Raw genomic sequence first — 26,062 nt, 5'->3', positions numbered from 1 at the left:
ACCATTTCAAAGCTGAGATTGTGCTTCTTGCCATGCTTAAACTCCCGCCTCTTTCCTTCATTACCACACTGTAAGCCCTGATTTGGTGAGGGGGTATTAGCCATCTTGGCTTCTAGCCTCTGGATAATCTTGTCTGCAAGAATTGCTGAATGTATTCATTATACATTACCCTTGTCTTTCCACTGATGGCATTACACATTAGCCTCCATTCTCAGTTGCCCATAATTCCCATAATTGATGTGGCACACAATCCAGAATAGGTTTTGCATTCGGAGCCAGTAACCTGAACCTGGGTCACTGTAAGTGAGAAAGGGAATCTGCTAATGAATTATCAATGCCTGGTATGTGTTGTGCCTTAAATGTAACATTTAATGTCAGACACTGTAAAGTAAAATGCTTCATCATGTTACCCAATACTCCTTTATGTCCCAGCTTATTGTTTCCTATGTGCACAACGCTGCTATCAGAGTGAAGCCAAAATACCCTATCCTTCATCTGTTCCACCCAAATTTCCAGGATCACTATAACTGGAAAAAATTCCATCTCTGCAATTGAAATGCTCAGTCTACCTTTAACTTGATCTGGCCATGCCCCACTGAACCACTGTTCCTGGAAATATCCACCAAAACCACACCCTCCTGCAGCATCTGTGAATACCTGAAGCGAGGGTTCGTTCACTCTTTCCTGCCATATTGCCAAACTGTTGTATCCTGTTAACAATTTTAACTATACCTTTAAGTCTATTTTCATGTCTTGTGAAATCCTTATCTGGTGGTATGGTTTCATACAACCGGACCCTTTGACAGCTAGTTGCCCACATGAATGACCTCCCCACTGGAACTACCCTGCATGTGAAATTCATCAACTCGACTAATTCTTGCAACTGTTTGAGTATCATCTTGCTTTGGCCCAAGACTTGACTCAAGGCTAACTGTAACTTCTTAACTTTGTTTAAGGGAGGTCTACATTGACTTTTCAAACTATCAATCTCTATGCCCAAAAATGCTAATCTATTTGTTGGTCCCTCCACTTTATCTGTTGCTAAAGGTACCCCTAATTCTTTGCATATTTGACTGAAGATATCTGTGGCTTGCTGACATTCACTAGTGTATTTACTCCCTACAAAGAGAAAGTCGTCCAGATAACAAACAATGCTGTCTTCACCTAACCTGTGTGCCACTAGCCAATGCAGAAAACTTTTCAAAAATGGCATAGGCAACTGAACACCCCATTGGCATGCATCTATTCATGTAGTACTGACCCTCAAAAACTAAACCAAACCACCCCTGATCCTTGGCCACAATGGGTAAGAGCCTAAAGGCAGACTCTATACCTGCTTTTGCCATAAGGGCCCCAGTCCCCTTTTCTTGCACCTCCCAAACTGCTTCATCAAATGAAGCATAGTGTACCAAACTCCCTTCACCATTTATGTAGTCATTCACTGAATTCCCTTCTGGATAGGACAAATGATGAATGAGACGAAACTCACCAGGTTTCGTTTTGGGTACTACATCTACAGGGGAGAGCTTGAAAGCCTTTCTGGGCGGAAGAGGAAATGGGCCTTCTAATCTACCTACTTCCAGCTCTTTGTTTAGTTTTCTTTTTACTATATCTGAATGCTCCCTTGCAAACTTCAAGTTCTTAACTACCACGCCTTGTTTTCTGCCCCTTGCTAGTATCCTAAAACCTGTGGTAAAACCTCCCTCAAGTATTGCTGCCACCTCCTTATCTGAATACATTTTGAGCAACTCCCTTATAATGTCCCCTCTCAAAAGAGTTGGGAGAAGGTCCTGAGTACTATTTAAAGGATGGTGGCATGAAGGGGCTTTTTCCTTGAGGGCCTGAAAGACAAAAACATGTCTTGTCCGGGTGGTTGGCCTATCCACATGGCATGCATCCATGCTGATATTTACATTGTAATTGATTCCCACAATAGCTAAAGTTATAATGGTAGCACCTCCTGAAACCCAATTCTGCCCTAGCCCACTGTGGTTCTGCTGAACCTGTGTAAAGGTACATACCATATCTACTAAACATGCTCAGCATTTGGCTAATTGGAAAGTCAGAAACCCACAGTCTGTTGTCAATGAACTCCTACTAATGTCCAGCAAACAGAGTAGCCCTAAATCCATCCAAGACCATGTTTTTTGGGGGTATGCCTGACTCATTCTTCTGTGATCCTCATCATAACATAGCCACTTCTGCCCCCTTGTGCAAAACGCATAGTGGTCACTCTATTAAAATGTGTCCACATACCCTTGGCTTTGTCTGGGCACCTTTCCCACAAAATCTCAGCATAGATGGAAAAGCCAGTCACCCAGTTCTGCCATGTCCTTCGTACTGCTAGTTTCCTCCTTTTCTTCCTGCTTTATGTTCAACAGGGATAATATGTCCCCATACTCCCCGCTTGTGACTTGTTGTTTCACTTTGTCACTCAGATGAAAGCCGAGCGGCAAGTCTAATGACACCACCTCATGGTATCTCTCCTGTCCCTTGTCCCCTTTCCCCACTCCCCCAATGTCCAGATAACCACACCTTGTGCATCTACTTTGTGTCCCTCTCCACTTCCTTTGAGTTGTGTTAATAACACCCCAATCTGATCTAAGATATACCCCTTATCTTGTAAAAATGTATCAGCCACCACTATATTCACTGATGCCCCAACTAACTGAGAGTCATGTGATGCCCGGTTAACATAGGCAGCCCCACCTTTACCTAACAACTCTTGACGGCGTGCACTCACTTGACTTTCATAAATACTTATAATGGGTTGAAATCCACAATCATCTACCTCATCCTTCTGAAAAATCCCTTGCTTTGTAACCGCCATACAAAGATTTGGTCATTGTTAAACCTGTGCTTACCTTCCTCGCTGTTAGCCCTCTTACCTTTCTTACAATGCTTCCTCTTATCTTTATGATTCCATGATTTCCTGTCTTTCCTGTTGCTTCCATCCTCTTTTCCTTTGCTACTGCCAAGCACTTGACACCCTGTGCTGGGTCCTGCTTGGGGGTCAGGGAGTGTATTACTCACCGCTTGAACATTCAGAGTCTGTGATTGTCACGAGCCCATTGGCTGTTGATAAAAATCCTCCCACCAATCTTTCCCTTTCGAGCTTATCATAGCCTGAAATTGGGCTTGCATTTGATGATCCATCTAGTTTGTAAACAGAGCAAGAAATGTTTATTAACTTAACTTATAGTTGGCCTCTTTAACAATTGCTTTATCTAGATCTATTTTTTTGCAACTCTTGTTCTATTATATTATTACTTAAAGTCAGTATCCCCTCAGCCTTGGATACTCAGGGCCTCACCCCCCAGGCTCCGCTGTGATCCTGACTACAGGCCTTCACTTCACAGGCCCTGCAGGTCTCCACTCAGAGGCCCTGCACAGCTAACTATTAACTTTTTTTTTTTAATATGTGTGGAGTGATATCAAGCTCTGCTGTGAAACTACACTCATAGGCCTCAGGATAAAGATCCCAGTATGAATTCCTCACACTTCCCTTTTAAATACAAGATAAGAACAATTAACCCATTTAGAACAATTAATTGAAATTAGTAAGATATGGTTAATTTCAACTAACGGTTAATTTTAACAAATTTTAACTAATTTTAATTAATTAATTATTAGTTAATTGTTCTTATCTTGTCTATAAAAGGGAAGTGATTGTTACATAAAGTGTTCTGAAGAAGTGTTTACAGTAATTGGGATGAAAGCGCTTAACTTGGTCCAATAAAGTTTTAACTTTTTTGGTTTTTAGGTGTCTACTCCTTCCATATCCATTTTTCTTACTACTGTGGAGTGTTTGGCCCTTGGTTGAGGCATTAATTATCATGGAAGAAATTCCTCTTTGTATATTTTCAAATTTCTGCAAGTTTCAGTTCTGCTATGTTGTCAGTACTAATCTCTAAAAGAGATAACAGATGATAAAAGGTATCATGGAATCTGTGTCCATGAACATTCCATCCATCCAGGCTTAGCAGTCGCATCTGACTGCTATAGGAACCTCGTGAACAGCTGCCACAACATGCAGCATTTACTAGGCAAGTAACAAACAGAACTAGACTGCCAGGCCATCTTCTGTAAAACACAAACACACCGCATGCACACCTGCAGAAAATTTTAATTCACCATTTCATGTACCTCTTGACTTTGGAATGTGGGAGGAAACTGGAGTACCCAGAGAAAAGTCACATGAAGACAGGGAAGACATGCAAGCTCTGCTAAGAAGGCATCCCAGACAAGTAATAGAGAACCTCTTGTTTGAGGCTATAATACTACTCACTGCTCCATGTCCATGGAAAGTAGAGAAGTCTAAAATAATATTAACACGTGCCTCCTTTTATGATATCTTATAACATCAAACATTAGTGCATGATGGTGGGTGCTTGCTAGCACAGACACATTTTAAGGATTAATGACCAAACACTCAAGAAACTAGCACTGAATCTGAATTCTACTCGGAAATATCATTTAACATATCCAGTGGTACATTAGACAGCTTGCGAAACACTATGGAAATAAATGTGTTGCTACTTCTCAGTTGCTGCTTCCTACTGCCAAAAATAGTGCAATGAAACTGCATTTGTATTTTAAAATCGTAAAAGGCAACATAAAACTACCAGCTCTCACACACCAAACCTGTATTGCACAAGCTGCACTACAAATATCAAAATTACAGTCCCACAAAATGTACATAAAACAGTGATCACCATTGTTATTTATTGACTCGTTTATCCTTTTACTTAATTACAACTAGTTATTAACTGGAACTGTTCACTGCTTAGTTAAAAGGTACCATTTCCCAATGTAATCTTGAGGGAGACAACTCCAAGATATAAAACAGAAATAATAATAACAGAGCAGTTTTGAAATTAACAGCAATCTTGCATACTGAAGTAACAGATAAAGTTTAAAAATGTGTTTTTAAATATACATAAGAAGATGTAGTCAAGATACAAAAATTTGTTTTGGCACCACATGGGATCAGATGACTGCTGGATGAATAGTACATAGGGAAAGAAAGTAAATGAATACAGAATACATAGACATGTAGTTATAAAAGCTAGGGCATGAATCACATGTAAGATGACTGATATTTATGGTCCATTATTTACGTACTTCACAAAATATCAGCTGATAAAGCTGTCCTGAGAGTTAAGACTTCTTTTGGTCTTCTGCCCCTCTAAGGAATGAAGCTGCCAACTTAAATGTCAGACCACAGTATATTTATCAAAATGCAGATCTCAGTACGAAGTTAACTATCTTTATAGTACAGAGCTTAAAATAAGGATAAAGTGTAAAATATTGCAGATATGATTTTAAAGGGCTTACAGAAAAGAGTATTGTCCTGAAAAACATTAGTTCAAAGGCGTGAAAGGTTCAGTCATGACTAATACGGAAGTTCAAGCATCAGTTTTTACAGCTGAATCATTTAATCTAGTACGCACTAAGTAATGCACGTACTCTGAGGAGTGCTTTATTGTATGGAATACCAGCCAAATGTTGCCAAGTATCCTATTGGAAAACAGTCAATAACACAGTAACAATTCATTTCAAGTTTTGCTGCAAATAGCTACTATACAAAGCTATAAGCGTTTATTTACATGATATCCAGTAGGAATGACTGTGTGAGAGATGTAAGACAAATGGAAACTTGTTTAGCACACAGAGGTCTGCAATGAAATACAATGTATATCTAAACTGCTATGGTTCTTGACCTGCTGTTTTCTTATTTAAAATGCTAGAGGTTATCAACATTGTCCATCATTTTTCATTACTGTTCTGAATTTACTCTTGGACCTGTGGCAAGAATAAGACAATGTGGTGGTCCAGAAGGCATTTGGCTTGGACAACTTCCAAATAAATATACATCTGTATACTGTTTACTGGAGTATCATAATCCGTCATTACTGACATACTGTTGGCAGTAGAAGGTTCTGAGCTATGGTCACCTGACTTAGGCCAGTATTAACATTATTATGAAAGTAGTAACTACAATATGCCAATGACTTTTAAATCTTTTTGTGTTTTTTCACATAGCACATTGCAGAACATGTATTTTCTTCACTAAATGCGTCATTAGTGTATTTCAACCTTCATAATGTAAAACTGCATACTCGTTTATTTTACAGAACAGTTCTGTTTTTTTTTCCTTGCATAGAGTTTTTCTGACATCTTCTGGGTAAATGGATAGCACTCAGTAGATGGTAACAAGACTATCAAAAAATAATAAAAATGAACAAATAAACAGACTCAAGAAATCAGTACTAGACCTAAGATACATAATTTATTAAAAGCCATATATAAATGTATTTACCTAGAAATAAATATGCAAGCAAGGATAAGTTTACACTAACCAGAGTCAGGTTTTCATAACAAGAATGGGTCCTCATCTAAAAAGCATACATAAAAATATGGATCATGCACAAAGTAGTAGAGATACTGGTGATTCTAGTCATTTAAATATGAGCAGTCTTTTTTAAACTAAAACGATAAATAGATACAAGGTACAGGGTTTGGTTCTGATATCTAGTTGTTTGCTAGGCTTCTAGTTTTCCACAGTTTGATGCCTAGTATGGCTCTATATGTGATTAAAAAATACATATGGCAATATTCAGTATCAGTTCAGCAAATATAAATGGAATTGTCTTGCTTTTGCTGAAACCAGTTTTCAATTATTCATGAAAAATAAAATTCTTGACCATTATGATATTCTACTGAAGTTTCAGCCAAACCATTCATATATCTATACATATATATATATATATATATATATATATATATATATATATATATACACACACATATATATTTATACATATATACAGTTCAAAACCTGATAGCTCAAAATGCAGGCTATGTAAACTAATGCATTGGAATATTGACATTTCAGGATGCTGTCATTTCAGAATGCAGACACAGGTATGTGTGTTTGTGCGAGAGTTGATGAGTTAGGGTTAGGGTAAGGGTTACATGGCATAATAGTTTTAGTGTTGTGCATATTTTTGGTGCTTGCTTCAGTATCTGAGCTAGTCTTGTCTAGTGGCAGTGTTATGGAAAGGGCTTTTCTAAGGAAAGGTGTACAGATATGGTTAGTGTCAAGTGTGTGGTTGGGATTAAGGTTAGCACATATTACCCCTGCCCACCTTACTAATACATGCTAAAACTAACCCTAACCCTATCTCTGCCCCTAATCATAACCCTGCACCATACCTTAGGAAAAAACATTTCCGTTACACTATTACTATTCAGACAAACATTGTCCTATGGTATTGTTATGGTTTTGAGTTTTTTTTTTGTTGGTTTTGTTTTAATTTAGTTATTTTTGTGATTTATTTACTTTTATTAGATTTGTTCATAGGTTCATAGATTAGTACTAGGCTAACTGCCCTTGCGAGCCATTTTAAACCTAGCCAATTATCCCTTCTGAAACTCAAACCCTGCACCTTGCGTTTGTAAGGCAAATGCCTTATGTGACTTCTTTATTGTGACCCATCAGTATTATCAACTGCTGATATTTTGCTCTCTCGATATTATGAACTGTTGGTATTTTGAGTGTCTGCATTTTGAACTATCAGTATTTTGATACTATATACTCATATGTGTATTTTTTCATTCTTGTAGAACCTTGCCCAGGGCTCCACTACCTACTCCTAGTGAGCCCATTCATTATGCAGGGGTCAGAGTCGAGCATTCCCAGGGAGGAGAGAGACCTCCAGACCAATTGTTTCTGCCTGGGAAGCCCAGTTAGTACATTTGTTCAAACAGTGGTGAGGTTTGGCTGGTAGCGAGCAGGCCGGATTACTGATCTTGCAGGGTGGCTTGCCTTCCCCAGTAGAGCACCCCCCATTCTGTGGCTGGCTGATCTCCTCTGCATGGTGCTATCACCAGGAGCATGCTTCTATATTCCAGATCCTGTGGAACTTAAAATCAGACATTGGCAGCAGATACTGCATAGATCCATGTTCCATGATCCTAACCACTCAGTGCTATCTTCAGATGCCAAGCAAATGATGGCCCAAAGCCACTTCCCTCACCCCTATATAGGCAAGCTGACAGCAGCTGCTAACTCCCATCCCTCCCTTGTCATCTTCTGCAGACACCTGAGCTACTATCTCATCCTGAATCACCTCTGCTATAGTCAGGACTTTATCCTTCTACACCACAGGGGTGGTTACCACTCAGATATTTTTGTGACACTGAAGAATCTAAATAGTTCTTAATCAAGTTTGGCTGTAAGAAGCTTCTCTCCTAAAGCAGCAGTTACCAGCATGCTTTGCAGTCTATGTAGCACCACAATCCGACTTTGAGTAGTGGTACAGCAAATTCCGATAGAAATATAATTTAACATGTCCAGAGATGCATTAGACATCTTATCAAACAAGCTTCTTCTTGATGAACACCTTTACAAGCTCAAGTTGTAAGTATTATTGTTAGCCATTTCCCTTGATGAATGCCTCTAACTTTAATTCAATCTGTTTGTATCACTGTTCTTTATCTCCTTATTGTGAAACAAAACACCGAGGAGACTATAAAAAGAATCCTGCAGTGAAACCTACGCATTCATTTATGCTGCTTATTAAAACATCAATGAGTGAAAAATAAAAGGAGTCCCTCCTAAGCACCTACTCATATATGTGGCTTCATTAGGATGGTCATACTAAAATATACCAACATATTGTGGCTTCGGTGTACAAATGTTCTGTTTTACTCAGGTTGATTAACTATTGCAGACCTGCTAGCATTAGGGAACAGCTCTAGCAGTCAGTTTTCAGCTATGAAAATATGTGACTGTTTATTCAGGTGTTTTTGCCCCTGCATAAATCAGGTGTATAGTAATAATTCTATTACTGCTGCAACTACCACTGCTACTACTGTTACTACTTCTCCTAGTAAATATAAACATAACTAAGTAAATCAAATGGGGAGAGTAATTTCTTCATGCCACTATGTTGCAGTTAGCTGCATTAGTCTTAAAGTGTCAGATGAATGTATACTGAGTCAGAGGATGGAAAATTAATTTGTTAATACTACCTTTTTTAGCTAAAAACATTCAAATGAAGGGTTGCTAAACAATGAATCAGTATGGAATAAAGAATTTAGAGCTAATTAGTTCCTCTTTGACTTCCTGATGCTCAGTGCAATGGCTAGTAAGTAAAGTGTGCTATACATTGTAATAGAAGGAAACGCCTAAGGTCACCCTTTTGGAAAATATTTTCTGGCAATAGTTAGGCCCTTTAAAGTTTCCACACAATGAACTCTTACTTGTAGTGACTTGTTAAGATTTAAAGTTTGCCAGCCTAGGAGTGTCAGTTGCTGACTAACCTAGGAGTGCTGTCTAGTTATGTGGCTTGTTCAGCTTGGAAGTAATAGCACCACATACTGACATATTTTATAATCTATTGAGAAGCCTACTTCACGACACTGACATTGTAGACCAATACCTTGTGCATAGGGACACCATACAAGAAATGATGGAAATATGTTGGCCTTGCCTGTAGTTCTGTGGGATTTGTGGAATACCTGTCCCAATGGATACTAATATTAGCTACAAGGACCTTTCAGTGACCAACTGGGGATACAGTGGGGATATTTCAGACACCTGCCTCAAGAATACTCTATCAATTTCTCAGTGCTGTGCTGCAATATGTGGGGGAGCATGTCTAGAACCCATGTACCCCAGAGTAGAGAGACAGCACCATGTGGGATTTCTATGATGGAGCCTGTTTCCCAGAGGTACTGAGGATCACAGAATGTACCCACATTGCAATAAAGACCCCCACCTGCTGATCTGTGAAGGAGGTACATGAACCACAGAGGGTATCATTCCAACAACTACAAAGTGATCTGTAATGCACAAATTATCATCTACAATGTAGGTGCACACCACCCAGGCAGTTATCATGACTCCCATATATGGCATACTTGTGAACTCTACCAACAATTAACAAAGGGGACTTCCCACAGGGCCATCTTGTTGGAGATGCTGGAAGCCTGGCTTATGACACCTGGAATAACTCACCAAAATTAAACAAACTATTAATGAGCATGTGTTTGGGCTGCTGAATGCATCTGGTAATGGCCTGCAATATGACTGTTGCACGTAAGCGGAAATACTATCAGCATGGTTAGTGCTACACAATATCATACAGTATGGTTAGTGATACACAACATCATACAGTATGGTCAGTGATACACAACATCATACAGTATGGTTAGTGCTACACAACATCATACAGTATGGTTAGTGCTACACAACATCATACCTATAGGAAGAAGTTACACTAGGATGGGCACCTGCACTAGCAGCAGTCCCCATCACACCTAGTGGCTGGCCTAAAGAAAAGTCAGTGGAGAAGCTAGCAGCATGGGATGATCATGCCAGATGAAGGCCATTGCAGTATGCTGTGGCACTGGCAATGAGGCATTGGTTTTCATAAAGCTTTAAAACATAGTAGACAAGAGTAAAGCAGATACACTACAGTAAAAATGATGCACAAAAAATGAAGAACAGGCTTCGCTTACCCCTATATAGGATTGCCACACTATATATTAGACATAGGTAATCTAAGTAACAGTGCACAAAGGGCAGTGCAGTTATCATCACTTGCAAAGTGGGAGAAGGGAATACATGATTGGACGTCTTTCTTAGGGAAATGTGTGAGTGTTGAGCATTATGAAAGTAAAATCTGATTTTGTGTGAACTGTCAGTTTGGGTGGATTCATAGTTAATAAGCATCAGGGTTCATCATCAATGCAGAATAAACAGAAGAGGGTTGTCCACGATCACAGCCACAGTGTTTCTGTATCACAGGAACTGTGTGTGGTCTGCTTTTCAAGCACTTATGTTGCAAATGGGATAAGGCAGCCCATACACCTAGCTATACAGGTAAGGGTAACATCACATATGATCAGTGCAATCAGTTTAAATGAGTGTAACAATCACAATGTTTTGCTGCATGTTTTAGAACAACATGGATGCAGAAATTGGTTAACCATCTGGCTGTGCATTCGGCTGATTTTTGAGTCAAATGGAGGCTATATATGAAATGAAAGTTTTCTCACTCAGTTTTTTTTAACTATAACATATATTTACATGTGTATAAAATATTTTAAAAGCGCAGCACATATGTTTGTTTGAGTGTGCATGCACACATTAGCAACACTTTTTTTTAAACTAGTGAGGCTCAAGGACTTTTCGGTAGTTTAAGAAAGATTCATTGCTCTAATGTTAGATAAATTTCAAGTTAAATTTTATTCATTCTTATCTTTTTATATCTTACAAAATTTAACTGGTGAAAATAACCTACTATAACCAAAAGTAAAGTAAGTGAACTCCTGAAAACAAAGAGTAACAGTGTGTGACCTTTGACTACCAAGATTGTCATTAACTTTTATTTATTTATCTATTTATTTTTAATTACAGAGGTCACAGCCTATATAGCTCACAGAATGCTTTGTGTTATTTTGAGTGACATGTCTGAGTCGTGCTTCCCCTCACAGAAAATGAGAACTCCAGCAGCCTGGTCTGGCATCTCCAGCAAATGATATATGACTCACTTTGTCTACAGAGTTCACGCTACAAGGACTTTCTTAGAGGATGCCCACCTCCTAATTCCTGATCGTTGCACTAGTTGAATTTAATCCAAATCCCCTACAGCATTTTTGTGCGACATCCCCAGATAGTCCTGTGAAGCTGTTTATACCTGTTCAATGTTTGTATAGCTGTGTGAATACAATAAATCGGTATGAGCTGTGTGATATGATTTGAGATATAATACAAACACAAACTTATAAACCATGTATTGCATGTTTACAAGTCACATTGCAAAGCATAAGTGACATTTCCTTGTTTTTTAAATATGTTGAAAGCAGGTAGTGTTGATTTGGCAGAATATCAAGAAGTTGTCAACTGCATGTATAGATTTACTGCCAACTCTGCAGGTCTAGTAAGCAAAATTTCTGAAATACATGAATTTGTTTATTAACATTTCTGTTGCATAGCAGTCAGTGATTGTGTTTCAGTTTTCAAAGTAGAATGTAAAAGAAGGATTACTTATATGCACTTTTTCACATCAGTCATGGCCATTGTTAGGATTTATTTATTTTCAATAATTTTGCAGTTTCTGTTTTTTTTTTCTGGTTTGTGAACAATTATCATTACATTGAGGCATGGTTTGAAAAAAATGCCTTGTCAGAAATTTCTAAGGACTTCACTGTTCAGGCATGAAACACTGTAATTAATCTGTGCTGCTTATGGCATAAGGAGTTAACATTATCTTTACAGAGCTTCCTTAACCATAGTTTCTTTGTGAAATTTCACAGCAGATTCTTCCTGTGTCCCTTTTTCTTATTTTTGACTGGATGCCCTGTTTTTCTGCCAAGCCACATTGAATTGAGCTCTGTGAACTGTTCTCACTGTTGCTGAATTACTCTGCCTTATAACTGGAGCTGTAGCAAACAGTTTCTGTAATAGACTTGTTCACTTACCCAGTTAAAATTGAATGTGGCATTTCATGTAGGTGAGATTGAGCAGACTAGATTTAACATTCAGGGGCTTTTTGTAGAGATCTGGCAGTTACGATTGCCTTTCTCCCATTTACGGAGCAGCAGGATTTTCTTGATTCATTTTGTCTCTGAGTGGAATGTTAGGCTATCCCATTTTAAGCACCAAATATGAACAGTACCTAAAAGTGCTATGCAGGTAAAGTACTTCATTGTATGGAGTGGTGTTGTTAACTGCAGATGATTAACTGTGGTGCTGGGATGGCAGCTACTATTCTGGTTATGCTCCGAAAAGAATGGCAGCTGAAGAAAATGCAGCAAAATTGGGAGCAAATCCTAAGGTGAAATCTTTATGCAGTAAACAACAAAAAGCAACATCTGCTTCTGCAGAGGGTTCATTTAGCTGTTCCATATCATCTGATGTTAAAATAATACACGAGACTGGGGAGAACACATTTGTGACCATAAGGCCGCAATACTCTACTGAGGGTACTGAGAAGGTCAAATCTGACATCAGTAGAAAGGCAGAAACGTGAGACAGATGAGCAGTCTGCACAGCCCCCAAAGGTTTTAGAGGCATTATCTAACAATGCAGCATTGGTGGAGGGTTGGTATAATACTGAAGGTGTGTACCTCACAAACACAAGTTACAGGGTTTGATTCTTACATATGAGAGAAGTTGTCTAGGCTTAAAATGGCCCTCAAGGGCAGCTAGCCTAGTACTGACCTATGAACCAAAATATTACCAAGGAATGTGACATTGTAAGTAAATAAAGGACATTGACTTCCTTCAAGCTACATACATGATGATGATTTACAAAAGAGCGTTGTTCATCATAGGAGTGCTATGACATTTTTGTGCATATGACTGGTGACCTGTGATGTGGTAAGCTAAGTATTTTGCTTTTGCTGTGCCTTTTTTTGAAAACTTGACAGTGCTATTACAAAGATGGCTTCCATGCATGTGCACACATCCATTTCAACCTGAAGGAACATTAGCACTCAGATGGGAATGAACATTATGCAGGGCAGGTGCAACCTCTGAATGGGATATTTTAACAAGACAATGGGCACTGCTCATGTGCATTTTAATACCGAGGATCACTTTTAACAAGCACAATCAGCATAATTTGCTATTTAGCATAACAGACTCTTGCCTTACACGGAATCACTGCTATAACTTTATTATCCTTAGAATATAAATTTTCTTTGCCAAGTTGAAATACTTGTAAAAGTTAACAAAGCATATCAAAACAAATAGTTTTATATTGTCATAGTATCGTATCACCTGTGTTCATTTGAACACAGACTACAAATCAATGGAACATACAGAGTAATGAAACCATAGATGCAATTCCTTCTTAAAATTAACTAAAAGCTTGTTACATGTAACAGGCAGTGGGAACCTGCTGAAATATTTCACAATTGATTGTGAGGCAAACCTATCTCTTTTGTGAATTCTGCATTTCTTTATTTTATATTTATTGAGAAGTATGTTATTTTCAGATAGCCTGATTCCTAATAACAGTCTTCATCATGCAACACTTTGAATGCTAAATGTAGCCTATTCCTGAAAAATGGTAGCAGATGGAATAGAGGCTGAGGAAATTTAATCTTTCTGAGTATGTTATGTGCCTACATGATGGTATTCTGTTCCTAAAGACGTGAAATTAAATGCTGTTACCTCAGTAAGGACATGCAGAATGAACAGATCAAAAAAATGGGGAAAGTATCCGTTATACAGCTTCTGGAACACTCTGTAATACACAGCACTGTGCTGTACCAGAGTGATTATAGACTGGACACCTAATACTAACCACATTGAGTGACCACCTCTGACACTTTGCATGGTCAAGAATGAATGGTTGATCTAATGGTGCTCCTACTAAGGAATATTTTACTGCATTTATTGCCTTTTTAACCACCACTGGACAAGCAATATGTGATTTTTTTGCAATATCTCTGTGACTTACAAATCAGCATGAGTGAGTACAGAAGGCACCACTTGTTTACGAAGGTTAGCGCCTATTGTAATAAATGGGTATCAGAGGGAGATTTGACATTAACACCCAGTTTCTGGTTAGCCAAAGGTCTAGATTCCTAGTTGGGTACTGTCAACCAAAAAGGAGAGGGTCATAGTACTGAGCCTTGGGGCACAAAACAAATTACCTTCATACTTTCTGAGGAGACACCCAGTACCATAACTATGTTTCCACCAGTTGGCACTCTACCACACAACATATGGATCTACATTTAAGGGGCAGAGTTTATTAGGGATGCCAACTTAAGGTTTAGTTTGGAATTCTTTGGCCAGATCCAAATAGACTTTGTAAACAGAATAACTGTTGTCTACAGCCTGTGTGATTTTTCTCAAAGAAGTTAACCAAACTGAGTAGGCTGAATTTCCCTTTGAAAAGGCCAAACTGATGTTAGTTTAGCCTGAGGTTTTTTATATCATAATTTATGAGGTCAGATATAATGTGTTCTATGACTTTGCAAATCAAGATAGTTTGGTTAGTTGGGTGAAAGTGTCTACAGCTTTCTGGTTCTGTGGTAATCCACCCTTGTGTAAAGGCATCACTCTTGCAGTTTGCTATACTTTAGCAGCAAATTCTATAGCTAAGATCAGGTTAAACAGTTTAAGGAATTGTTCCACAGGGGAATATATGGTGCAACTTGTTAGGCATCCAGGTAAATTATCAGGCCCAAGCTGGAGTATTTTTGGTCTAAGAGAGTACCTTTGGTACATATTCCTTTGTAATATTAGGTGATGGCAGGGATTTAGGAACTTACAGAATTAAGACAGTTGTTTCAGAGATAAAGTCTGCAATAAATTTGTCTGCTACTATATTTGCTGTGCCTACAGGGTCTGAGTGAATGGTGATACTTTGGAAAAGTTTGGAATACTCCTGGGTTTTATTTCTGTTTTGGTAATATAACTAAAGAAAGTCCTGTAATTATGATTTGCCTTACTAACCCTGGTATCAGCTTTTAGTTCATTACTGATATTCTTGATGCAGTCTTCGATATAAAGAATTTTAGATGTGTTGAATGATATTTTTACTTGTTATAGAGTTTATTTAAGCCGAAGGCCCCCCAGGTCAGTTTGTTCTTAAACTTACTATTATATTATATTATGCTCTAATAGTGATTGCCAGGTCTCTGCATTTATGTGTGTTTATGCATGTGGGATAGAACTCCTTTGTATAAATACCGACTGTGCCATTTCAGGTTTGGTAATGTTACAAGTGAAGTTGTATATCTTGTCACAGACTTTGAGGCTTGTCCTTATGAAATTATTGAATACAGAATTATTGACTAGAAAGGTTTTAGAAATTTTGGAAGAAAAGACTACAAATTTATGGCCAGACGTAACCAGTGATATCGGATAAACTATAGGCATAATACATGTAGTAGTTATATTAGTTAAGACTAGATCAACAATATTATGCCATTGCTTTTTTAACTATCTTTTTCAGGGAATTGTTATTTATTAAGTCTAAGAACCTTTGGGCATAACTGTCTTTGGAGACATAGGCTCTCTAGTCTATTGAGAAGTAATTGAAATCTTGCATTATAAAGACATATTTAGTAATAGGTAATTCCTTAAGCATATTTAGGAATCTTACATGGTCGTTAGATTCCTCGCGGTGGTGGTGCTGTGGTAGCATTGTCACCTTGCAGTAAGACGCTGTCCAGTTCGATTCTCAGCTAGATCGTCTTCTGCGTGGAGACATGCATGAATGGGCGTACCTTCGTTGAAGGTTGTGCATCAGGGCTGGTAACTCGGCACATAAAAATCAACTACCAATCATTAGCAGACCGGAGTTCCGCTGTGGCGACCCCTAACCAGGAAAAGCTGAAAAGACACAACAACAACAACATGGTCATTAGATTCATTCGAGGACATGGAGGGTATCCTGAAACCTGGTTTAAGTTAATAGTTAGCTTTGTTCAGAATAAGTTAGGGGTTAAATTAGATCATATTAAAACAACAGCAAGCAAGATGTATATATATAAACAACAAAGACTATCAGTGAGTCCCAGCTCTACCTTCCAATAAAATTTATTTCGTTGAACAGTTCCTTCTCTAGCGCCTCGGCCAACAGCCTTTACAGAGTAAAACAGTAAAACTCATAAAACACTTGCAATATATACAAAAAACAAGTAATCAATCAATTACATAATTAAACTATCAAATCACATAGCTTGAATATATTTAAAGTCATAGTCTTAAACAAGACATTGCCAGTTACATTCTCTGTTCATTCCATGTGGATGCAAAGTCCCAAATTTCATAATCAAAATGCATTCCTTTTGTCTTAACATATTTTTTGCCTATCAACATCATTATAATATAATGGAACATGTTCCAGAACAGACACTTTTATATTCTCAATATTTCCATGGTGTACTGAGTTAAAATGCTCAGCAATAGGACTAGTAATTTTATTATTTTTAACATCTCTAATATGTTCTTTTATCCTATCTGCTAGCATTCTTTTGTTTCTCCAATATAGTATTTGTTACAATCACAGAATATGACATACACAACACCTTTGCTCATACATGTATATTTGCCTTTTGTATCAAAAATTTTGCCATTTATTTTATTCACTTCATTTACAACATGTTTACATATAGCACATTTTCACAAGGGAATGTTCCCAAATTCTTCACAACATTTAATTCATTAGTACAAGGCTTTTATAAATGCTGTGTATCAGAAAGTCCTGTATATTTTTCCCTTTCTATATGATGTCATTAATTTTATATTTTTCAGTGATGTTATATCTTTTTAATAAAATTCCAATATTCCATAATGATTTTATTACCAATCGAGAAGTTAGTGTACTTTGTAACAAAAACATTCTCTCCTGTTCAGTCCCATATTTATTGCTACTTTCATAGTTATTTTGTCTAATAGTGCCCTTACTCTGTTTAAAGGCTCTATGCAAGCTATTTTCTACATCATCTGGGTTATACCCTCTAGTTTTGAATATCTCGGCCACTTTATAGGCCTCCCTAAAGGCCATATCAATATCAGAATTGAGTCTTTTTATTCTCAAAAATTCCCCATAGGGGATGGCTGACAACGTATGGGGATGGCAACTATCTCCCACATTTTCCAGCTTATTTCATCAAATTTTCTATGAATACTAGTATATATGGGAAAGCCATTATTGCCCCTAAGCGAAATATCCAAGAAGTTAACCTGATTTCCTTTTTGTATGTCACTAAATTTTATACCAAATCTGTTATTATTTAATTCATCAATGAAGTTATCTGATGTATCCCAATCCCATAACAAATGAAAATTAGGTCATCAATAAATCTAAAATACCTTAGAACATTATTTTGAAAGAAAGGCAACCTATAAAGGTGTTCATTTTCAAATAGCCCCATAAACAGGTTAGCATAGGCTGGTGCAAACGCTGCCCCATAGCAGTACCTGTAACTTGTCTATAAACAGTGCCATTAAATTCAAAAATTATTTTTCAAGCAGAATTCTACCAGTTCCAGGACATAATATGTTTTAGGACTATCATTCAAAAGAATTTTATAGCTTCCAAGCCCAAAATATGGGAAATATTGGTGTAGAGACTCTCTACATCCACCGTAATAAAGTACATATTTTCACCCCAATATATATCTTTTATTTTCCTTAGGAAATCATATGAATCTTGTATATAAGAAGGTAACAACAGAACTTTCTTTATCAATATTTCATGTAACATGGTGCAAAGATTGTAAGTAAAATATCCAAAAGCTGACACAATAGGCCGACCAGGTGGTCGGTTCAGATCTTTATGAATTTTAGGTAGGCAAAAGAATTTTGCAATTTTTCTATTCTTTACATTTATTTTTCTATTTATATCCATTTGACTTAGATAGTGTAATCTCACACCTTTCTGTAATAATTTTTCAAAATCTTTTTCTGCTTGACATAGCTGATTAATGTTAGTTTTACAATATACATTGTTGTTATCTAGATGTTGCATACACATACTATAATAATCATGAGAATTTAATATAACTAATTTTCCCCCTTTGTCTGCTTGTTTAAAGACTATATTACAGTTATTAGATCAGTTTGCGGGTTTCTAGGAATCTGTCTAGAGGTGATTTGGTCCTTGACAAATGTGGAAATGCCACCACAGTTTCCATGCGATCTGAATGTATTTAGGTACAAAACCTGTGGATGTCAGGAGTGCTGTCTTTATACTGAAAACTTCTCTCAGAAACTACACAGACATGCAAGTGTTCAAGTTTCAGAAGAGTCTCAAGACCATGCAGTTTGTTAAAACTTCTGGTATTAAAAAGAACCACTTTAGTATGATCTGATTTAGGAGTGGAACTAAATACACTGATATCTGTACTCTGAGATATCCATTAGTTATTGTTGTTGCTGTGTCTTTCGGCTTATCCTGGTTAGGGGTTGCCACAGCAGAACTCCGGTCCACTAATGTTTGGTAGTGGATTTTTACATGCCGAGTTACCAGCCCTGACAAACAACCTTCAACGAAGCCACACCCATTCACGTATGCATTCACACAGAAGACGCTCTAGCTGAGAATTGAACGGACAATGTCTTGCTGTAAGGTGACAATGCAACTGCAGCACCATCACCGCGGGTCATTGAGATATCCATTAGTGAGAAGGAAAATAATAACTGAACTGCAATATTAGTTAGACTTTGTGGATCTATTGGTGAGTGGCAAAGATGGCTTGCATTGAAACAGGAAATTCCATACAACAATGAATTTCAGTTAAGATTACATTACTTTAGAATACTGTGGCAGTCAAATGTTGCTGTTACTTGGTGAAGTTGAACAAGTTTTTGTAAGTAGAAAGCTTGTGTGGATTTGGGGATTTCACGTAATCATTAGAAATAACTGCACTGTATTGCCTAAGAACAGTGTATCACATAAAAACTACTGTTACTGACTAAATTTACATTGTTTGCAACTGGAAAATGGAAATTGGATGGATATTCAAAATTCCGAAGAGAGAAGAGAGCAACACTAGGAAAACTGTGGCATATCAGTCATTTTTGTTAACTATGGTGGGGAAACAGAATGTTATTTGTTGTTGTAAAAGAAAGCTCTTTCTGATGCAAGGATTTTTTCAAGGTTATTTACTGTATAAAACACCAGGTTTGCATTTTTCACAGTGAGGGATTGCAACCAGTTGTGTGCATTTGGTGATATAGTCGAAATCCTGTGTATTCAGTTCTGTATAATTTTTGTCTTTTTGCTCCTGATCTCCCATGGCCCTCAAACATTTCTCTCATCCATCCAATTGGCCCATAGAGTCTAAACAGGAGTGAAAACCATGTAGCTCATTCATTCCTCTGTGGCACATTTATTCCTGTAAGGGCAAGGATTCTTGCATGGCAGTGAAGCTGCCAATTGAAGCAGTAAGACGTTTTCCGCCTTGCACTGTAGTTCTGCTCTGCACGTGTTCGTTACATCCCAATGAGCTGACATGAACTGGGTATCCACTAGGACATCTCTCAGTTTTTCTGTGAAATATCTCCCCTCACTAACCCTGACTCCCTTAAAAGAAGGCATTTCTGTTGACTCCTAGTCACCACAATGGATTGTAGCCAGAGTTCACATCTCACACATATATACCTCAGTCATCCCCTAAGACAGAGATAAGCGGGGTCTGCCTCATCATTTCTGCTTCTTCCAGATAAGCTCCTGCATTCTGTAGGTTTTAAACTGGTGCAGGGTCATGTGTGTCACAGTAAGTGTTATTGTATCTCTAAGTTGTATCATGTATTAATTATTACTGGTAAACCGGGAACCAGATGGAAGGCAACAGACTGATGTTTGGATTAAGGAGTTAATACATATTTTTTTCTTTTTGCGTTATTAGTATTATTATTATTATTATTATTATTATTATTATTATTATTATTGCTGTCATCATCATCATCATCATCATCATCATCACTTAGTGGATGAAACCCTTGATTTGTTCAGATGAATCTAAGATTCTTAATTGCCTCTGAGAATAATTGCTGTAACCCCAGGATTGGAGGATAAAGACATTGGCTGTTATGAGCGTACAGCTAGTGAGGCACTGAGTACAGCATTTGATACTTACCAGACAAATTATGATCAACACATGCAAGGGAGGTCTCAGGTGTCTGTACAGAGAAGGTGACTCATGTAAGATCAGTAGGTCCCTTCATGTGCCAGCACAGAGGACAGAGGCACTGGTTATTACCAAGCTCTCATACAATATAAGACAACGTGGCAAAAGTGACAGAAGATTTCAGAGACGGGACATTTCAGCTACTCTGGCATTTCTCTCACACATGGTTGTCTCACTGCATGACAATAGGCAAGACATGCAGAATATCAGGTGGCGTGAGTTTAACAACCATGCAGAGCCCTTTGATTTCATTGCCAACCCTGGTATTAGAATCAAACTATCAGATTTTTTCCATCTATACTAAAATGTTTACAGACATGCAGAATATCAGGTGGCGTGAGTTTAACAACCATGCAGAGCCCTTTGATTTCATTGCCAACCCTGGTATTAGAATCAAACTATCAGATTTTTTCCATCTATACTAAAATGTTTACAGATATTTTTACTGAGAACAATGCAGATAGCAATGATGGCCTCACATCTATAATCTTTTGTGAAATGAGCTGAAATGCAACACATATTAGGAGCACTGAAAATATATCTACCCTTTTCATTCAGAATTATACGTATTCCTGGAGACATTCATTTTAACTGGGATAGTTAAAACAGTAGTTATGAACTATTTGGTGTTTCACTGCTGCCATCTCCAAGCTTTTATCATCTAATAACCAGAGACTGTTTCCTGTATATTCTGAAATTCTTCTGTATCAGCAAGAGTGAGAGTCCCATGCAGTTAGAATCCAGACTAAAAATAAACACGTAAATAAATAAATAAACCCAGCCGAACAGCACCTCAAAAAAAAAAAGCTTCTGCAGTGTACATACCAAGCAAACACATCAACTAATGAATACCAGTTCTCTTTATCAAAGATAGGCATGAGTTATTTAACTTAAGCAGTACATATAATTAAATAGGTCTCGGTTTAGCATTAAGGACAGGCTACATGAAACCTCAGATGAGAAGAATAGGATAGAATATGAGTGGAATTTTATTGTGTGGTGCAGAAAAGTCTGCCTCCATGGACAGGCCAGAAGGTGCAGCTGTATATGAAAACAGTTGTCAGAGCAATGAAGCAAAATGTACACAGATCCTGTCAAGGCTACCGTATAGGAGATGATAATGCATCGTACATCTCAACTGACCAGATTTAGAATGCCCAGATTTTTCCCTCATATTTTTGGTCTTTTTCTCATAAAATTTGTAGTTTTCTAGCAAATCATTGAGGATTTATGTCACTAAATAATGACAGACATTTGAGCTTCAGACATTATATCCTTCTGAAAATGCATGCTAACACAAAACTTTTTATTCTAGTAACTTTCTAAATTTGTAAAAGCAAAACTTAAAATGTGTCCCTATTTTGAGGCCTCTGTCCCCCCATTATTGTTGGCTTTGTCCAGATTTCTTGTGCTAAGAAGCTGAGAGGTATTTAATGCATCTGTTGGATTCTATAGCTAGGACAGGATATGCTGTATTTGCTGACAGATATTATTCAATCCCAGGTCTTGCCTTCTAATGACAGAGTCTACTGACACAGATATAGCTATGTGAGACATGAACTCAGATCTGGGAAGCTGGAAGCGGAAGCATAATTCCCAGACTCCAGAAACAAATGTTGAAGTCATACAGCTCATGCACACACAGCAGCCAATGGGGATTCATAATGAAATGTGTTTATTCATTTTTACTTTGTATAATATACTAAGGATGTAAGTGGATATTGATCTGAACAGGGTGAGTCAGTCAGATGAGCAATAGTGAGTGCACCAACTTTTGAAAATAATTAAAGTAAATGCTATGTTTTATTACATGCAGAGGAGGTTACAGCTCTCATGATGCTTTGACAGCACCAATACCTGATGGTACAGCTGCAAAATATAGTTTTGTGCGGCTCTCAAGGTGGTTAAAGCTACAGTCATACTGGACAGGAAAATAATGTTACAGGTGATTGGAGGCCTTTGACTTCTGGTGTAACAGGGAGGAAGATGGGGAGACTTGAAGGAAGAGAAAGCCCTTTTCTGTGTTTATGTGTGCCTATATCTTAGCCATGTTTAAAAACGTCACTCGAGGCACTCCTTAAACTGGAGAACATCGATATCTGTGCAGTGACTGAGACCTGGTTCAAGGCTCCAGAGAGCACCCCTGCACTATCAGGCTTTAACACATGCCACACTTTTCGGCCATGTAACCTGGACCGAAACACCAAAGGCGGAGGTGTGTCCATATTCATTAAGGATATCCAGACCTGCAGGCTAGTTGCTCAGCATAATGCATCTGAGGTTATCCAAGTGCAACTAACTCTGGGCAAAACTGCAATCCAAATTGTAGCTTGCTACAGATCCCCCACCATGCCCCAGGATTCCCACTCCTCTTTTCTTGATGTACTGGAAAATATTAGGGTTCAACCAAACACCCTAATAATGGGCAACTTCAACTACTCCACCATTAACTGGGAAAACTACTCATGTACCAACTTCTTAGCTCAACGCCTTCTGGAATTCATAAACTCCAATGCCCTAGATCAACTTATCCACACCACCACCAGGAGCAACAATATCCTAGACCTGGTCATTACCAATATGAGTGATCGGTGTTCCACACCTGAAGTCAACACCTCATTGGTCCACTCCAACCATAAGCTAATCACCCTAGATATCCACATCCTGCCTCCACCCCTCATTAAGAAAACCACGGTAAAAAATGTCTCCATAGCCAATTTCATGCTTCTTAAGACAGAAGTGGTGAACTTCATGACACCCATGCAGATGGACAATACAGTTACAACTGCTGAATCCTACACAAATGCACTCTATAAGCACTTACATGAGTGCATGGATCGTGCTATCCCAAACAGAACCAAGACGCTATCCTCCAAAAAAAGGAAGCCAATCTGGTGGTCCTTTGCCATAAACAAACTGTACAACAGAAGGAAGAAACTGTTGCAAAAGAGAGTAAAATCCCATGAGTGGAGGAGCTCCCTGGTCAGCCTCAGTAAGAAGCTGAGATCCCTTATAAGATCCTCCAAAGCTAGTTACGAAAACAAAATCACCACTAAATCCAAGGACAACCACAAAGCATTCTATAGCTATGCCAAGAATCTAGATGGCAACACCCAGATCTGCTCTGAGTTACAGTACAAAGGCATGAAAATTACAGAACCAACTGATATTGCCAACATCCTGGCAGATCGGTTCAGTGCTAACTTTACCCCCCTCTCACCCCCTAAAGGGCCCATATCTATACAGGAAGAATGCAGAGTCCCTGTAAACACAACTATGCAGGTAAAAGCTGCACTCTCTAAAGCCAAAAACACAGCATCCATGGGACCGGACAACATCCCAGACCGCGTTTTACACGAACTTCAGAATGAACTGGCAACCCACTTAAGCATCATGTTCAATAATAGCCTCGCATCAGGCTTTATGCCCACTGAATGGTGCACAGCAACAGTTATCCCACTCCACAAAGGCGGAGCCACCATTGATCCCGGTAACTATCGACCTATTAGCCTGACGAGCCTGGTCTGCAAGGCAATGAAACGTATCATCATGGAACTCATAAACAAAGACATTGGTAACCTCCAAACACTGGATCCCACCCAGTTCGGGTTTGTGAAAGGCAGATCATGCCTCCTGAACCTGATCGACTTCTTTGAGGCAGTTACCAAAGCCGTGGATGAGGTTAAGGGGGTTCACACAGCCTATCTTGACCTCGCCAAGGCTTTCAACACCATCCCCCATTCTGGAATTATAGCTAAACTCACTAAACTAGGTATAAATCCCAACGTCACAAAATAGGTTGCCAACTGGCTCACTGACAGAACCCTCACTGTAAAAGTTGCAGACTCCAAATCTGACCTCAAAGCAGTGACAAGTGGAGTACCACATGTTTCCGTCCTGGGACCTCTCCTGTTTGGTATCTACTTCTCTGAAGTACATGCTAACACAGAAGGCCTCTGGCTAATGAAGTTCGCAGATAACTGCAAACTAGGAACCATAGTCAAGTCCCCAAATGATGTGGACATCCTACAGAAGGGCTTCACTGAGACAGATGCCTGGTGTCAGAGCCATGGCCTCAAGCTCAATGCCAAAAAGTGCAGTGTCATCTCCTTTGGTAAAAACTCTGTACCCATGAATTACCACATAGGCAGCAATCTACTTAACACTGAATGCATGATAAGAGACCTTGGGACCCAGGTGGAGAGTAGTCTCTCCTTTGATAGTCACATCGTCACAGTAGTCAGTAAGTCCTTCTATGTGGCACACCTCATCATAAAAGGGTTCTCATCCAGGAAAAAAGAGGTTATTGTTCCCCTCTACTCATCACTCATTAGACCCATTATAGAGTACAACGCCCCTTTTGGAATGTACTTCACAAGATATCTGCAGCAGCTGGAAAGACCACAGAAGTACCTCACAAAGAGGATTACTGGCCTCAAACAGATGCCCTACACTGACCATCTCAAAAAATTCCAGCTTTACTCCGTAGCATATTGCCTACTCTGAGGTGATCTCTCTCTGACATATAAAGCTATGTCAAACCCAGAGCTGTTGGACATGCTACACCTAAAGAAATCCAAAGCCCTCTGAGCTACATGCTCTAGAGACCTAAACCTTGTCACCACAATAAACAGGACATGCTGGAGGGATAGATTCCTGTCCCAGAGACTTCCTATACTCTGGAACAAGCTACCCATCTATGTCAAGCAAAGTTCTTCATTAGCACTCTTCAAGAAAAATCTTGATGAGTGGATGGGAAATAGGAAATACACCCCAGGGATCACTTCTGTGTCTCTGCTGGACAGTGGCACAGGAAAATAACTTTCTTTGGTGGCGTAAGCTATGGAACCTTGCTGGCTAGGCTTAGGTAGGCCCTTGGGCTGATAGCCTAGTACCTACCTATGAACCTATGAACCTAGAACAAAAAACTTCCTTCATCAAAGTAGTGAATATTTCATAACATGCAAAACCAAGCAAATATTTTATTTCAGCACAAATAACAAAGCAAGTTTCAGCTGGTCTTGAGTTGACATACCGTCATAGATACATGCCTATATTAACATTGAACTGTTAAATCCTCAGGGCACTGCTGTTATACTGGCAGGCATAAATATGCTTTTTGGTCCTACGACTTACTGTAACTTATTAAATATACTACTTCATTAAATACAGCAAACTGATCTTTTTAATGTAGTTTCTACCTGTAGGAATACTTACTCTAATGTTACAGTTCCCACACTTATTGTCTGTCCACCTTCAGGCAGCAGTAATAGAAACAGTATAGCTGATAATATTTCAAAATGAGAAGGGAGTGCACGCTAGTGTTCCCAGGCTAATAATGATAGATGCATTACTTGGATTTCTGACTCACCAGGAGGAAAAAGAA

This window comes from Protopterus annectens, chromosome 2.part0 (genome assembly GCF_019279795.1).
Source record: "Protopterus annectens isolate FY-2018-M chromosome 2.part0, PAN1.0, whole genome shotgun sequence".
In the NCBI taxonomy this organism is placed as follows: domain Eukaryota; kingdom Metazoa; phylum Chordata; order Ceratodontiformes; family Protopteridae; genus Protopterus; species Protopterus annectens.
This window is presented reverse-complemented; position numbering follows the sequence as displayed.